The sequence below is a fragment of the Salmo trutta genome, chromosome 14, assembly GCF_901001165.1.
Source record: "Salmo trutta chromosome 14, fSalTru1.1, whole genome shotgun sequence".
Classification (NCBI taxonomy): domain Eukaryota; kingdom Metazoa; phylum Chordata; class Actinopteri; order Salmoniformes; family Salmonidae; genus Salmo; species Salmo trutta.
Genome location: NC_042970.1, coordinates 16089989 through 16103758, shown reverse-complemented (window position 1 = coordinate 16103758; position 13770 = coordinate 16089989). Strand labels below are relative to the sequence as shown.

The 13770-nt window shown below is 43.3% G+C and overlaps 1 protein-coding gene across 3 annotated transcripts in view; it reads left to right on the top strand.

The window, feature by feature from the left end:
- The window catches only part of LOC115207508 (forkhead box protein J3), a 146003-nt gene that overhangs the window by 90207 nt on the left and 42026 nt on the right, over positions 1-13770 (top strand). The window lies entirely within an intron of this gene.

Here is a 13770-nt window from a genome sequence, read left to right as displayed (position 1 = left end):
AAAGCCTAGCCAATGTAGCAGATTGTAGGCTAGGCCTATTTGTTCCCTACTTTATTCACAACCTAAAACTATTCTGGACCACCTGGTTCTTCAGTCTGTTCCTCTGGGCCAGATGATTATTTTCAGTGTCCTGTACTGTACCAACCAATTCATGATGACTGAACAGTGTCTCTCTCTCTCTCCTCCTAACTGTTTTAAACAAGGTCCATGTCCATCATGTCCCCTTAACCCTGGCTGGCTCTAACTTTGAGAACACAGTCAAAGGCCAGAGATTTACAGAGTAGATAATTTATTTAATAGTGCCATCCCCATCTGTATAAGGGTGCTTGTTTGCAGTGAAATGATTTGAGCTAGTCTGTAGGCTGCTGTAGTCAGCTAGCTACAGTAGCTAGCCTCCTGTGCTGTTCTGTCTCTGCAGTGAGTTATGTGAGTGGAGCTGCTCTGCTCCGGAGGCTGTGGAAAGCCCTTTGACTGTGTGTGCTTTGCTCTCAGCATCAGGCGGGGGAGAGCTCTCTGAAGGACTATGATTAAAAGAGGCTTCAGACGAGTGGCTCAGATCTTTTGTCGTTGTGTTGACCTGTCATTCAGTATTAAATTAAGTTCATTTTCCCCACAGCCTTTCAAATAAATTCTCAGCAGCCAACCCGACTTCCAATTTTGAAATAGAGGCTTTCAAAAAAATGTAAAATATTTCACTGAAGTCAGGGCTTTAACTTTGAATGCATCCACAGGCTTTTCTAAACGTCTGCACACCCAGTTCAAGGTTAGCTTACTCAACAAAGCAGGTAAAGATGTGGGTGTGATGGAGGTTGAGCTCAGAACATTTCCATTGCAGTGTTGTTGGTCTCCAAATCTCTTCCTCTGCTGAAAAGGGAACATCCTTGGTGCAGCTTTCATGAACACTCAAGAGAATACATTAGGGGTTTGTTAGCTGAGCCCTATTGTCTGTGGCTGTACGTGGGCTTCAGCAAAGTTACACATCAGATGAAGACGGATATCTTGACTTACTGCTGAGAGGATCACAGATCTCACACTATGCCAAACTGGAAAGCCAGAATATGGGGAATACTCCATATAATGTCTGTGTTTTGAATGACAATATCTGTGTTTGCATTTTGGATAGACAGTCTTCAGTGACTGACTGGTGTGTTAGTCAGTCCAGCCAGGGGGAGTGTCAGTCTCTGTCAGCACCATGTTGGCCCCTGCATACCTGTCTGGAAAGGAGCTCTCTGTCTCCCACACCTTCCCAGGCAGAGTAACTAGTATAGTAGTCACCTCTATCCTCACCCTGAACAATGGATTCAAGTGAGCTGTAATAAATTAATCTCTGCCTTTTTTTGTTGAGTGCTCCAACTCCTTGCTGACTCACATTAGTCCTTTTTTGAGGTTTATCTTGGGAAATCCTTTTTGTCATGCGGAGGCCACCTGAACTCTTAACTAGTATAGTACTTTTATAAGCCTGGCCGCCAATGCTTTACGGCCCCATAATCACTTGATGGATGGGAAAGGGGGATACCTAGTCAGTTGTACAACTATATGCATTCAACTGAAATGTGTCTTCTGCATTTCACCCAACCCCTCTGAATCAGAGAGGTGTGGGGGACTGCCTTAATCAACATCCACGTCTCCGGTGCCCGGGGACAGTGGGTTAACTGCCTTGCTCAGGGGCAGAATGACAGATATTTGCCTTGCCAGCTCAGGGATTCAATCCAGTAACCTTTCGATTACAGGCCCAACGCTCCTACGAACCTGCCTGTCTCTGTCATTTGCCTAACTTGTCCCTTTGCTTATGTATGCAATATGTACTGTAGCCTATCCCGACGGATATTTATGCTCTGTATAGAATCACATGACCTTGGCAGTCAACTCCCACTATGGATATCCAGTGGGTGTAGTCAGTACAGCTTTACCTGGGGTTAAAACTGCTTGTGTGGGTTGCTTTTTACTGTACTGTGTCTGAAGCGTTTCACAACCATGCTAAGGATAAACCTTTCTTAAATAGTCAGTGCATTAAAGCTTTATCTATCTGATGAATGCAGAACCATTATTGTACACTTGAAACGGTGGAGATACTGAACCAGTTATGTGGTTACCAGGACCACTGATTTCTTTGGCGGCTATGTATATGCATTTATTTGTCTTTTAAATTTCTATACGCACACATTTTATTGTGCTCATAATGTGAAATATGGATTTAATTTAACCATTGAAAAGACAATTTCCCTATGGTGTAATCTCAGTTTGCAGAAGAACATGTTTCTTTTTAATTACTGTAATACCTCAACATGTTCTAGATAGGGTCTTTGTATTACTGTAATACCTCAACATGTTCTAGATAGGGTCTTCGTATTACTGTAATACCTCAACATGTTCTAGATAGGGTCTTCGTATTACTGTAATACCTCAACATGTTCTAGATAGGGTCTTCATATTACTGTAATACCTCAACATGTTCTAGATAGGGTCTTCGTATTACTGTAATACCTCAACATGTTCTAGATAGGGTCTTCGTATTACTGTAATACCTCAACATGTTCTAGATAGGGTCTTCGTATTACTGTAATACCTCAACATGTTCTAGATAGGGTCTTCATATTACTGTAATATCTCAACATGTTCTAGATAGGGTCTTCGTATTACTGTAATACCTCAACATGTTCTAGATAGGGTCTTCGTATTACTGTAATACCTCAACATGTTCTAGATAGGGTCTTTGTATTACTGTAATACCTCAACATGTTCTAGATAGGGTCTTCATATTACTGTAATACCTCAACATGTTCTAGATAGGGTCTTCGTATTACTGTAATATCTCAACATGTTCTAGATAGGGTCTTCGTATTACTGTAATACCTCAACATGTTCTAGATGGGGTCTTCGTATTACTGTAATACCTCAACATGTTCTAGATAGGGTCTTCGTCACAGAGTTTTGTGATCGACATGTTTGACTGTTCTCTCTTTGTTTTGCTGCGTTTTGCTGCAGCAAGCAAACTGTTCATGTTTTATTAAAACAACATACAAGTGAGTAAAGATCAGAGACTAAGGCGGTTTAAAACCTAGCATGCCAACACTGCTACTAGATGCCAAGGGAGGCAGATCAAATGCCTTTGAAGCTTGTAAATAATCAAGTTGAAAATCGTTGCAGTTGACTTCATGGTTTTTCAAGTGTGTGCTTTGCGTCTCTCAGTACTTTAGTGGACTTGAGAGAGATCTGTGCTGTGCATCGAGCCGGCGCTTGGCTGTGTGCATCTACTCTTCAGTTAGTGTGCAGTGTGTTGGGGCGAAGGGGGAATGAAGGAATGTCTCAGGCAGGCCTTTTCAGTAGTGCATGGTTTATGTGGTTGGCTTGTATAAGGTGAGGTGTGCAGAATGTTGGGAGGTAGAACCTATTCCTAACCTGACTTACCCAGTTCTATAAACAGCCAATCAGAAAGGCCTCATCTCTACGGCCCTGGGGTCACTGTTCTTCACATGACTCCGCTCTGCTCTCCTCTCTGCTCTCCTCTCGCTCTCCTCTCGCTCTCCTTTCGCTCTCCTCTCGCTCTCCGCTCTCCTCTCCGCTCTCGCTCTCCGCTCGGCTCTCGCTCTCCGCTCTCCTCTCCGCTCTCCTCTCCGCTCTCTTCTCCGCTCTCCTCTCCGCTCTCCTCTCCGCTCTCCTCTCCGCTCTCCTCTCCGCTCTCCTCTCCGCTCTCCTCTCCGCTCTCCTCTCCGCTCTGCTCTCCTCTTGCTCTCCTCTCCGCTCTCCTCTCCGCTCTGCTCTCCTCTTGCTCTCCTCTCCGCTCTCCTCTCCGCTCTGCTCTCCTCTTGCTCTCCTCTCCGCTCTCCGCTCTGCTCTCCTCTCGCTCTCCTCTCGCTCTCCTCTCCGCTCTCCTCTCCGCTCTGCTCTCCGCTCTCCGCTCTCCTCTCCGCTCTCCTCTCCGCTCTGCTCTCCTCTCCGCTCTGCTCTCCTCTCCGCTCTCCTCTCCTCTTGCTCTCCTCTTGCTCTCCTCTCCGCTCTCCTCTCCGCTCGCTCTCGCAGGCTCTCAGGCGTTATCGGAAAGATCACATCCCTTTCTGTATGACTGGACTAGATCTGAGGTATGCACCGCAGAAGATGTGGCTCAACTCTTTATCTGCCTCAGTCAATCACATGGAGTTTTACCCACAGGTCGATTACAGGGCACAGCAGACAAGCTATTTGTCATTCTTTCTCCTCTTTAGTCACTCTAAAATAGATATTTGAAGTGGCTGCGCTGGCCCTTGTTTTTTAAGTTGCTCTTAAAAGCCTTGTGGGTGCCATCTTTCATAACAAGTCTTTCATTGTTGTTGTTGAAATTAGATGTTGATTTCATAGAGATGGGTTGAACCTAAATGGGATGGAAGCACGGCAAGTGGAACCGATGCACCAAGTCTGGAACCAACAGGACCCTGAACAGCTTCTACCCCCAAACCATAAGACTGCTAAATAGCTACCCAAATATCTGTACCAACTATTTTGACTCATCACATAAGCTGCTGCTGCTGTTATCTATCCTGTTGCCTAGTCACTTTACCCCTACCTGTATGTACATATCTACTTCATTTATCTGCACATCGACTCATTACTGGTACCCATTGCATATATCTAAGTTATCGTTACTTATTTTCTATGTTTCTCTCTGCATAATTGGGAAGGGCCCGTAAGTATGAAATTCACTGTTAGTTTACACCTGTTGTTTACAATTTGAGTTTGTGATTAGTGCTAAACGGGGATCTGCCTCATCATTAGGGCTTTTCTCCCATCCAGTCTGAAGGGCATTAGCCCCTGGCTTTATGGGAGTGTAAAGTGAGCGTGTGTGTGGTACATTAGTGTCAGTGTTATTATCTGGGAAAGGTGTGATAAGAAATAAACTTTAAAACTCCACTAGAACAGCTCTGAGTTATGCAATATACGCTCCTGCTTCTTTTAGTTGCTGGGGAAACATTTTGATCACAATGCTGTAAATCCAAAGGTATTTAAGCATCATCCCATTTGGAGTTTAATCTAAACGATTAAAGAGTGTGTCCAGGCCTTCCCTTACTTAGTAAGATGGACGTTTGCAAAAGGCTCACAAGTAAATACTTAACTTTACATGAGAGGTGTGAAATGTCAGAACAGCCATTTGTTGGGATGCCTGTCAGGAGGATATGTTTTTGAGGCAAAGATGCAGCAGCAGGGAAGGACAGCATTAGTGTAAGTGTATGAACGTTAGACAGACCTGTGGAGAGACCGACTGCTCTTCACTGGTTCTCTGTGTGAGACGTCTTCCTCCCTGCATGTCAGTATGTGTCCTGTGAGGCTGCAGTCCCCTGGCTCTCTCAGCAGTGTGTGTACAGGGTGCTCTGACCCCTTCCCTCCCTGCCTGTGAGGAGAGGAGCAGGGTTCTGACACCACCTGTCCCTTTGGCTCACTCTGAACGTTTGACACACGGAGCACGGGGTCAGCGTGACCTACTTTCCCCTGGCGGCCCTCCTGTTGTGCCGCAGCTCCCCGCTCCGTGGTGGTGTGGGGGGGATGTGAGGGCAGGGCGGAACTGCTTACGCCTTCACTGCTGTCCCGGTGTGTTAGATCACCATGTTCTTTAGGAAACACAATGTGGTGTGTGGGAGGCACAGTGGATGAGCATGAGCTGCACTGTGGGGGTTGCAGGTACATGCTGGGCAGCGCTTGGGCTGGACCCCTGCTCAGCGCTCGGCTCTGTCTGACTAAATTTGCATTACTGCTCATACTCAATGATCCCTTCTACTTACTGTACTTCTGTTAACACTGGATGTGTATTAGGTACCTATCAGCTGCTCCATCCTCATTGTGTGCCAGTATGACACTGCGTACTGTAGATGCTTAGGCTAATTGTAGTGTAGCTTTTCCCAAAACAGACACGTTAATATGGCTAACTGGCTTTAATTGGGAGGATTCTCACCAGAAGCAGAAGTGGGTGTCATCAGGTTTCTCTGTGTAACACTGCAGTCGTAATGTGTTAAACGCTTCTATTCACTCCACTTTACCCTTTCTCCCATGAATGACCCTCAGCCTGTTCGTTTCACACCAGTGATGTGTAAGCTTAGAGACGGGAGCGTGTTTGACAGAATACAGCATGCTGCTGCAGCACAGAGCCTGTCAGGGCAGTGGAGTGCTGCCAGAGAAGAGTTCATTAAAAAGTAAACCTCTAATGCAGTGGCAGTAATCTAGGCTGGGTTGGGATAGATGACTGTATCAATGATTTAGACCTGCAAGAAGGCCCTAAATGGAGACTGAGCAGCATCTCTCCCTGTGAGAGGCTGAGCACTACTACTGCCTCCTCTCATTGAAGCCATGGAAGTTCAAGGCCGAACACGGTACTGCAGGGATTGGTAGCAGTAAACAGGAGTTGAACATTTGCAGTCTTCGTTTAAAAAATGGAATCATTTTAAGAACATGGTACCAATAATTGCTTATTATACACCAGATCTTTTTTTTATTTGACCTTTTTATTTAACTAGGCAAGTCAGTTAAACAAATTGTTATTTACAATGACTGCCTGGCAAAAGTCCTCCTGTGGGGCTGGGAACCGATGTATTTTAATATCGCGCACAGATGTTATAAGGATCATTTAGTTGCTAATAGCAGCTGGTGTCAGCCTTCAACTTGAGTCTCTCAATGAGTCCATCACTGAGCTAGCCTACAACGTCACTTCTTGGAGTAGCTCAAACTCTGCATGTTATGTCATCTTAACCGACCTTCATTTTGATTCAATGCGCTATTGAGTTTTCAAATAGAAATAATTGGTGTCAAGTGATCAAGGACTTTGTCCTTTCATTTACAGTGCATTCTGAAAGTTTTCAGACCCCTTGACTTTTTCCACATTTGGTTACGTTACAGCCTTATTCTATAATAAATTCACTTCATTTTTTCCTCATCAATCTACACACAATACCCCATAATGACAAATCAAAAACAGGTTTATAGACATTTTTGCAAATGTATAAAAAAAACATACCTTATTTGCATAAGTATTTAGACCCTTTCATATGAGACTAGGGGCGGCAGGTAGCCTAGTGGTTAAATAAAGACTAGCCTAGTTAAATAAAGATTAAAATGCATCCAGTGCATCCTGTTTATATTGATCATCCTTGATGTTTCTACAACTTGATTGGACATAATTTGGGAAGGCACCTACCTGTCTATATAAGGTCCCACAGTTGACAGTGCATGTCAGAGCAAATACCATGCCATGAGGTTGAAGGAATTGTCCATAGAACTCCGAGACAGGATTGTGTCGAGGCACAGATCTGGGGAAGGTTACCGAAACATGTCTGCAGCATTGAAGGTCCCCAAGAACACAGTGGCCTCCATCATTCTTAAATGGAAGAAGATTGGAACTACCAAGACTCTTCCTAGAGCTGGCTGCCCAGCCAAACTGAGCAATCGGAGGAGAAAGATCTTGTTCAGGGAGGTGACAGAGCTCCAGAGTTCCTCTGTGGAGATGGTTGTCCTTCTGGAAGGTTCTCCCGTCTCTGCAGCACTCCATCATTTAGGCCTTTATGGTAGAGTGGCCACTCTACCATAGTCTGGCCACTCCTCAGTAAATGGCACATAACAGCCTGCTTGGAGTTTGCCATAAGACACCTAAAGACTTTCAGACAATGAGAAACAAGATTCTCAGGTCTGATGAAACCAAGATTGAACTCTTTGGCCTGAATGCCAAGCGCCATGTATGGAGGAAACCTTGCACCATCCCTATGGTGAAGCATGGTTGTGGCAGCATCATGCTGTGGGGATGCTTTTCTGTGGCAGGAACTGGCATACTAGTCAGGATCGAGGGGGGAAAAGGAATGGAGCGAAGTACAGAGATCCTTGATGAATACCTTCTCCAGAGAATTGAACCCGATCAAACATCTCTGGAGAGACCTGAAAATAGCTGTGCAGTGACGCTCCCCATCCAACTTGACAGAGCTTGGGAGGATCTGCAGAGAAAAATGGGAGAAACTCCCCAAATACAGGTGTGCCAAGCTTGTAGCGTCATACCCAACAAAACTCGAGGCTGTAATCGCTGCCAAAAGGTGCTTCTACAAAGTACTGAGTAAATGGTCTGCCTACTTACAGTTGAAGTCGGAAGTTTACATACACCTTAGCCAAATACATTTCAACTCAGTTTTTCACAATTCCTGACATTTAATCCTAGTAAAAATTCCCTGTCTTAGGTCAGTTAGGATCACCACTTTATTTTAAGAACGTGAAATGTCAGAATAATAGTGGAAAATTATTTATTTCAGCTTTTATTTTTTTCATCACATTCCCAGTTGGTCAGAAGTGTACATACACTCGATTAGTATTTGGTAGCATTGCCTTAAACAATTTAAACTTGGGTTAAATGTTTCGGGTAGCCTTCCACAAGCTTCCCACAATAAGTTGGGTGAATTTTGGCGCCCATTCCTCCTGACAGAGCTGGTGTAACTGAGTCAGGTTTGTAGGCCTCCTTGCTCGCACACGCTTTTTCAGTTCTGTCCACAAATTTTCTATAGGATTGAGGTCAGGGCTTTGTGAAGGCCACTCCAATACCTTGACTTTGTTGTCCTTAAGCCATTTTGCCACAACTTTGGAAGTATGCTTGGGGTCATTGTCCATTTTTTTTTAATTGTTTAACATTTACGTCATTTAGCAGATGCTCTTATCCAGAGCGACTTACACATTGGAAGACCCATTTCTGACCAAGCTTTAACTTCCTGACTGTCTTGAGATGTTGCTTCAATATATCCACATAATTTTCCTCCCTCATGAAGCCATCTATTTTGTGAAGTGTACCAGTCCCTCCTGCAGCAACGCACCCTCACAACTTGATGCTGCCACCCCGTGCTTCATGGTTGGGATGGTGTTCTTCGGCTTGCAAGCCTCCCCCTTTTTCCTCCAAACATAACGATGGTTATTATGGCCAAACAGTTCTATTTTTGTTTCATCAGACCAGAGGACATTTCTCCAAAATGTATGTTCTTTGTCCCCATGTGCAGTTGCAAACCGTAGTCTGGCTTTTTTTATGGAGGTTTTGGAGCAGTGGCCTTTCAGGTTATGTCGATATAGGACTTGTTTTACTGTGGATATAGATACTTTTGTACCTGTTTCCTCCAGCAACTTCACAAGGTCCTTTGCTGTTGTTCTGTGATTTGATTTGCAGTTTTCGATCGAAAGTACGTTTATCTCTAGGAGACCGAACACGTGTCCTTCCTGAGCGGTATGATGGCTGTGTGGTCCCATGGTGTTTATACTTGCGTACTATTGTTTGTACAGATGAACGTGGTACCTTCAGCCATTTGGAAATTGCTCCCAAGGATGAACCAGACTTGTGAAGGTCTACACTTTTTTTCTGAGGTCTTGGCAGATTTTTAAAAAAAAATTCTGCATGATGTCAAGCAAAGAGGCACTGAGTTTGAAGGTAGGCCTTGAAATACATCTACAGGTACACCTCCAATTGACTCAAATTATGTCAATTTGCCTGTCAGAAGCTTCTAAAGCCATGACATAATTTTCTGGATTTTCCCAAGCTGTTTAAAGGCACAGTCAACTTAGAGAATGTAAACTTCTGACGCACTGGAATTGTGATACTGTGAATTATAAGTGAAATAATCTGTCTGTAAACAATTGTTGGAAAAATTACTTGTGTCATGCTCAAAGTAGATGTCCTAACTGACTTGCCAAAACTATAGTTTGTTAATAAGAAATTTGTGGAGTGGTTGAAAAACGAGTTTGAATTACTCCAACCTAAGTGTATAAACTTCTGACTTCAACTGTATGTAAATTTGATATTTCAGTTATTTATTTTTAATACATTTTTCAACCATTTCTAAACCTGTTTTTGCTTTGTCATTATGGTGTATTGTGTGTAGACTGAGGGTAAAAAATTGTTTCATACATTTTAGATTAAGACTAACATCAAAATGTAGAAAAAGTCAAGGGGTCTGAATACTTTCCAAATGCACTATATACAGGCACTACTTCCCTCTCTCTGACATCAAATGCATGAAGCACACACTCCACTCCCCAGAGGGGCTGGCATTGAATGCATTGTTGTACAACTGACTAGGTATCCCCATTTCCTCACCACTCCAGCTCTTTGACGGCTGAGTCTGGAAGGTGGGTGGTTTTACTTGGGTCTTAGAGATTATCCAGTACTTTTGAATACCTTTTAGTCATTAGTTGTGAAAGTAGCGCTCACGAGCCAAAAGTGTTCCCTGAACATGTCATACTACATCACGTGCAGATTTGTGTCCACGTCATTGAACCACATCTCTTGTTCTCTCTCACTCTGCTGGGTGTGCATCTTGCTAGCTGTCACTCAAATGGCAAGGGGCTGAAGCTCATTGCTTTGCTTCATATTGGCCAGGTCGCAGAGATAAATGAGTACTTGTTCTTAACTGGCCTACCTGGTTAAATAAAGGTGAAATACATTATTATTATATTTTTTTTTTATTGGCTTAAACTAATTGCTGGGGGCTGTAACCCACGTGAGGGACAATTTAGGGGAAATGGCACCGTACGTCTTCCAGAAAACAGTTTTCAAACTAGGGATTTCAAATAAAATGTAATTTGTCACATCCCCCGAACACAACCGGTGTAGACCTTACTGTGAAACGCTTACTTACAAGCCCTTAACCAACAAGGCAGTTTTAAGAAAAATACGAGTTCAGAAACTATTTACTAAATAAACTACAGTAAAAAAGAGTAACAATAATGAGGCTGTATTCAGGGGTACTGAGTCAATGTGCGGGGATACAGGTTAGTGGAGGTGATATGTACTTGTAGGTAGGGGTAAAGTGACTTTGCATAGATAATAAACAGCGAGAAGCAGCAGCGCGGGGGAGTCAACGCCAATAGTCTGGGTAGCCATTTGATTAGCTGTTCAGCAGTCTTATGGCTTGGGGGTAGAAGCTATTTAGGAGCCTCTTGGACCTAGACTTGGCGCTCCGGTACCGCTTGCCGTGCGGTAGCAGAGAGAACAGTCTATGACTAGGGTGGTTGGAGTCTTTGACAATTTTTAGGGCCTTCCTCTGACACCGCCTGCTATATAGGTCCTGGATGGCAGGAAGCTTGGCCCCAGTGATGTACTGGGCTGTACGTACTACCCTTTGTGTAGCATTAATTAATATTTAGTGGATCATTGAGGTAAGACAGTAATTCTGCTCATAGATTAGGCATGTATGAACAACACAATGGCACATCGAGCCCAAAGCGGGAGGTTTAAAAAATACTTAAGTCGCCAAAGTACCAGAGGATGTCATTTAAGTGCTTAAGTTGTAAGACATTGAAAGGTCTGCATTACACTCCCTCTCTTCCTCTGTCTCCCTCTCGGTCTCCCTCTCTTCCTCTTGGTCTCGGTCTCCCTCTTCTTCTTCCTAGGGGCCTAATGGCCGCCGTTGTTTTCCAAGCTGATAGTATGCATCACACCCCTTTGTTACCATCCTGGACCTGTATGTAGCATGAACTCTGTATAGTCTACTGTATGTAGGTTATGAATACTCTGTATAGCCTACTGTATGTAGCATGAATACTCTGTATAGCCTACTGTATGTTGCATGAACTCTGTATAGTCTACTGTATGTAGGTTATGAATACTCTGTATAGCCTACTGTATGTAGCATGAATACTCTGTATAGCCTACTGTATGTTGCATGAACTCTGTATAGTCTACTGTATGTAGGTTATGAATACTCTGTATAGTCTATTGTATGTAGGTTATGAATACTCTGTATAGCCTACTTTATGTAGGTTATGAATACTCTGTATAGCCTACTGTATGTAGCATGAATACTCGGTATAGTCTACTGTATGTAGGTTATGAATACTCTGTATAGCCTACTGTATGTAGCATGAACTCTGAATAGTCTACTGTATGTAGATTATGAATACTCTCTATAGCCTACTGTATGTAGGTTATGAATACTCTGTATAGCCTAGTGTATGTAGCATGAACTCTGTATAGTCTACTGTATGTAGGTTATGAATACTCTGTATAGCCTAGTGTATGTAGGTTATGAATACTCTGTATAGTCTACTGTATGTAGGTTATGAATACTCTCTATAGCCTACTGTATGTAGGTTATGAATACTCTGTATAGCCTACTGTATGTAGCATGAACTCTGTATAGCCTACTGTATGTTGCATGAATACTCTATAGTCTACTGTATGTAGGTTATGAATACTCTGTATAGCCTAGTGTATGTAGGTTATGAATACTCTGTATAGTCTACTGTATGTAGCATGAACTCTGTATAGCCTACTGTATGTAGGTTATGAATACTCTGTATAGTCTACTGTATGTAGGTTATGAATACTCTGTATAGCCTACTGTATGTAGGTTATGAATACTCTGTATAGTCTACTGTATGTAGGTTATGAATACTCTGTATAGCCTACTGTATGTAGGTTATGAATACTCTGTATAGCCTACTGTATGTAGCATGAATACTCTGTATAGCCTACTGTATGTAGCATGAATACTCTGTATAGCCTACTGTATGTAGCATGAATACTCTGTATAGCCTACTGTATGTAGGTTATTAATACTCTGTATAGCCTACTGTATGTAGGTTATGAATACTCTGTATAGTCTACTGTATGTAGGTTATGAATACTCTGTTTAGTCTACTGTATGTAGGTTATGAATACTCTGTGTAGCCTACTGTATGTAGCATGAATACTCTGTATAGCCTACTGTATGTAGGTTATGAATACTCTGTTTAGTCTACTGTATGTAGGTTATGAATACTCTGTGTAGCCTACTGTATGTAGCATGAATACTCTGTATAGCCTACTGTATGTCTACTCTTTATTGTCCTTACTGACTCATGGTCATGTCCCCTGATGCAGGAGGTAGTATAGACTAAGGCTAGACTTGAGGACAGAAGGGACAGGCTGATGGATATTGTACTGCTAATTAGTGTTGTCTGTCTGTGTGAGGGAACCCTGCTAGGCCTAAGTGTGAACAACTGCTTCAACAGACTCCTGGCAGAGAGGAGGCAGGCAGCCCCTAACCAGACCACATCTCTCCATCCCACCACTGGCACTGACTGACACTGGATCTAACCTGACATAGCAGGTGTAAAATAAACACCTGAGGGGCCTTTTGTTCTTTATTTCTTGTCTGTTGGGAGTTTCTCTTCTGCGCTGTTGAACCAATCCAGTAAATGTGGAGGAGTTGTTAAGATGTAGTGTCGTCTTGTTAACGTCCAAAGCAGAAGTCGCGTCACAGGCTTTATCCATTTCCCCTGAAAACCGGATGCATCTGGTGCAACTCCCCTCAGAGGTTGGGTTGGTTGCTATCAGATGGTGCCCCAGATATTGGTGTTTGATATGCCTCTTCAATATTTGACAAGTGTGTGGTGTTTGTTTTGAAATATATTTTAGTTTTCTGGGCCTATTGAGGTGCAAAACTACTTTTTCTTTACTGATGTTACAACTAGCTCCATCTTGTGGGCTGTGTACTCATCTCACATCTGCTCAACCTATGTCCAACTCATCTGAGGATCCCAAAGCTTTTTACTGCAGCTATCTATCAATACTACTCCATAAAATGGAGTGGAGAAGCGTGCATTCAGTGAGTCCGCTAAGTCCATGGCTGGCCCAGCTCCTGCTGATTCCAGGGCCCTGCCTGCTTGCCTGACTGGCTTGCTCTATCCTGGCTGGCTCTATCCTGGCTGTTATTAATCCAGGAGCATCACTCTACAGCCATCATCAATGTTGCTTCAAGCCCCCGATCAGCCAGATAAATCAGCCTCTCTCTGACGGTGAGGACTAGCCAA